The sequence below is a fragment of the Lactuca virosa genome, chromosome 8 (assembly GCF_052849685.1).
Source record: "Lactuca virosa cultivar CGN04683 chromosome 8, Lactuca_virosa_CGN04683_v6, whole genome shotgun sequence".
NCBI lineage: Eukaryota > Viridiplantae > Streptophyta > Magnoliopsida > Asterales > Asteraceae > Lactuca > Lactuca virosa.
Window position 1 is genome coordinate 139,319,907 of NC_136433.1, and position 4,276 is coordinate 139,324,182.

The following is a 4,276-nucleotide window of genomic DNA, read 5'->3' on the forward strand; positions in this document are numbered from 1 at the left end:
TTTTTTTCTTTTTTTTATTAAGTCAAGTTTGTCTATTAACTAAATTCTTAATTATCACCACTTCATTTTTAGGGACCCCACACTCAGTGTTTAATTATGAATAAAGCGAGTTGGATGATATGATCTATGTTTCTAAGACTAAAATGCAAAAACTAAAAACAAAAGAAAAAAAAATTGCAAACCAAACTCGGGTTGCCTCCCGAGAAGCGCTTCTTTTTCTTGGAGTCATGAGCCGGACTCCTTGCCTCCTACGTTGAGTCATCCGAAGAATCCACCACTAGGATCTTTTGTTCCTTGAAACGCCTCTTGTAAGCTTGAACTCGTCGTTTGTACGTCTTTTTCGAATTTTCCTTTTTAGCTTTGACCTCGTCTTCATCAAGCTTCCTCTTTGTTCATTTTGTCCCCAAGTTTTCTTCATTCTTAATCTCCATAGTATCCCTTTCTTCTTTCACCACTGGACTTGTTACTTTTGAAGTAACCTCCTCTTCATCACTTGACATCTCATCATCCTCTTTGCTTACCCAAGAAGTAGGATTTGTGTAAGTAATAACTTCAACTAAAAATGGAACGGATGCTCTCGGTTTTGTTCTTTTAAGTTGTTGAATTGTTTTGATTTCTTCTTCCATGAGCTTCTCTAATTCTTCAAGTTCATTCTCTTCATCAATGTTGAAAACCTCTTCTTGCGCATTACTCTCTTGGAAACCATCTTCTATCCCAAAAACTTCTGTTTCATCTCTAACTCTCAAGGTGAGCATGGATTTGCGTATATCAACAAGAGCTCCAGCGGTTTTAAGTAACGGACGATCAAGGATAATTGGAACATTGGGATCTTCTTTCATATCCAATACTACAAAATCTATTGGAAAAACAAATTTCCCAATTTTCACTAGAATATCTTCCATAATGCCCCTGGGTTGTGTCACCGAACGGTTCGCCATGTGAATAGTCATCTTTGTAGCTTTTAACTTCTGAATATTCAATTTCTGATAAAACGAATAAGGCATCAAATTTATGCTAGCCCCAGAATCGGCTAAAGCATAAACCTTCATATTGTTCCCAAACTCACATGGAAGAGTGAGGCGTCCAGGATCTCCCATCTTCTTAGGTATGTCTCCCAATACAGCCCTTGAACTTTGCTTACTTAGAACAACTTTAGAATTCTTCTTTAGTTGCTGACGAGTGTCTATCAAGTCTTGTAAAAAAATTTCATATTCGGGAATTTTGGATAACGACTCGACAAAGGGAGTATTAATCGGGATACCCTTCACGTGCTTAATAAACTCTATATGCTCTCTTTCCAGTGGACTAAGGGCAGCTCGAGAAGGAAACGGCAAAGGTGGTTGAAATTTCGGAATAAATTCAGGATTTTTCTGTTCAGGACGGGCCCACGCCGTGAGCCGATATGGCTCACGTCGTGAATTCGTTAATTCAGCAGCATTATGATCTTCGAGCTTGGGTTCCTTTGGCTTTAGATCGGGCTGTTGTGGCTCTTCTTCCAAGGCTTCCAGGAACTCAGAAATTGCCTCTTCTTCAATATCGATGGCCATTACGTGAGATTGGGTCTTCTTTTCAGGATTTTTCGGGGACATCTTCTCATGAACCAAAGTGGTAAGTTGACCAAGTTGCACTTCAAGATTATTGATGGAGGCTTGTTGATTTTTTATTAAAGCCTGTTGTTCTACCATCATTGCGTGATGATTCTTCATCAACGTTCTTTGTTCATCAATAGCAGAATCAGTAGCCTCATGTCTCTTTTCTGAAGCTTCCATAAACTTAACTAACATGGTCTCTAGATCGGGTTTTTTCTCAGCTGGTGGCTGCTCCTTTTGGTAGAAGCCTCGGCTTGTTTTCCTATACTTCTCTTCCTTTTGCTTCTTTTATTCTTCATATGGCAGCCACTCTTTCTTCGGTTTCCTCCAGTCTTCATCGTACTTGTCCCCACTCGAGTAGCATACTTGAGCCTTTTTATTCCCATACTCATCCGAATTGCAGTCCTTGGTCAAGTGTGGACCATTACACCGTTCGCAACCAACTCTTATAACATGAATTGATTGGTCTATTTGTGTTAACCTCCGGTCCATATTATTCAGCACAGCCATCATAGCTGCTATTTCTTCAGTTTGTGCACCTCCACTGCCTTTGATTCCATCTTGCCTAGGGTTGTGGTACTCACGAGAGTGCTTCACGAATTCTTCAATCAGCTCCTTGACCTCCCTTGGATTTTTCTTTGTCAAAGGTCCTTGAGAATCAAGGAGTTGTCTTGTCATAACATTGACCCCATCATAGAAGATTGACATCTCTTGTTGAACATTAAGATCATGTTGAGGGCAATTTCTGATCAAGCCTTTGTAACGCTCCCATGCTTCGTATAATGACTCCCCTGTTGTTGTTCAAAGTTGGCTATTGCCTTCTTGAGTTTAGCTATCTTGGATGGTGGGCAAAATTGGTCAAGAAACTGCTCACGCATTTGAGCCCAAGTGGTGATCGTACCCGGTGGAAGTGATTTTAACCACTCTTTAGCAGCTCCCTTAAAAGTAATGGGCAACATCCTGAGCAAGACGGTGTTTCTATTGACATTTGGAACATTGAAGTAATCTGCAATGTCATTGACTTCATCGAGATGCTTGAAAGCATCCTCATGATCCTTCCCATTAAATGGGATATCCTTCAGTGCATTCAAGATGTGCCCCTTCAGCTCGAATGTGGCAGTGGCAGGTATTGCGGGTTGGACTAAACCGGGACCCACATCCTCTCGGATCCGCTTCTTGTAAGCTCCTATGGACATCTCCTCAATGTTTGCCATTTTGCCCTCTTGCTTGTCTTGGGGCTCACTCGCAAATATTTCAAATTCTGGGTCTGACTCGTATTCTGATTCGTGTGGATTAGAAACTGGATCAAGTTCTTCAACTTTGCCTTTATCCTCTGGGGTTGAACTTGACTCTCTGTCTTCTTTCCCGACTTCCTTGAAAAGGCTGATTTTAATTCTTGTAGTGGCGTCTTCTTTGGCGTGTGATCTTCCTTCGCGTTTTTATTCTTATTTTTGTGAAGGGCTGACTTCGGATCTTCAAGTGGTGGCACCAAAGGTGTGTTAGAGCCTCTGGTCATGAACTCCTGCAAACTAAACAAAATAACAACGTAAAAACGAACTAAAATAGAAAAATAAATTAAAAACTAAAGAAAACTAAAAATCCCGGTTCTCACGTCGTGAATCTTTAAGATTCACGTCGTGAGTCCTGTAACAGATGAAAAAAATTCAAACCTTGCTGGAAAATTAACTTTTTGCAGGTTTTATCCCACAAAAAGTACCGGTTAATCTGAAGCAAATAAATAAGTAATAAACTAAGTCGTTCCCCGGCAAGGGCGCCAAAAACTTGATGTGCACGATAGTACCCACTAATTTTATAATTTATAACCTAACTAACTAACTAACTAAAATGCACCTAGGCAGTGTACCTAGTCGAATTATAGAATAGTTTGGTAAGTCGGGTGTCGATCACAGGGAACGGTGTTGACTAATTAATTTATTTACCACTAAACTAACCTAATTACTAACGAGCTAAAAAGGGGTTTTTATCTAATTTTGCAAGTTTAGATGAACTTAATTCTTTAACAAGAACTCAATCAATAAACAAAAAACTTCTGTTAGTTCAAATCTGCTTTCACTCAATGGTTATACATTAGCTAGGACTATTACTGTTGGTTACCAAATTAAGAAGTATTAGCAATTTAGTTCTAAATCTACTAATTATTAATCAATTCATGTAAATCTATGTATGGTCATACAATAGTTAACACATAATCAATTATTAAATAAGATTGGAGCCATGAAAGATTGATTAATCAAAACACAATTACAGTCATAATATGAGTTCTCTAACACAGCTTAATTCAATGATTCAATTACTTATCTAATATTGGTTTGATCTTAGCTCTAATAACTAGTGTTCACTATATTATTAGGTATTCAAATTCATGCAGATTTGTGTTCACTAACTACACAGAACAAGAATTTAAAGCAATCAAATAATTAATTCAAGCATGCTAGGTAAAATCAATCAACACAAGCGTATCACCAACAAGTAAAGTCAAGTCTAACGCATTAAAACCATGAGTTCCAGCTTCATCTAGCTAACAGAAGCAGCTAGATTTAGCTGGACATACTAACAGCTAAATAAACAAAAACTATAATCAAAGACATGTTTAAGTGTACTAATCTATAAACCAAATTATGAACTTCTTCTTCCTTGGTGTTAAAACCAGCTCCTAGAGCTTCTTC

At 38.4% G+C, this 4,276-nt stretch overlaps 1 non-coding gene across 1 annotated transcript; it reads left to right on the forward strand.

Moving 5' to 3' along the window:
- Positions 1–2,313: 2,313 nt before the first annotated feature.
- On the forward strand, positions 2,314–2,419 carry LOC145135223 (small nucleolar RNA R71). The gene has a single exon (XR_013719684.1). It is a non-coding gene; the product is annotated as a small nucleolar RNA R71 (small nucleolar RNA).
- Positions 2,420–4,276: the final 1,857 nt, after the last annotated feature.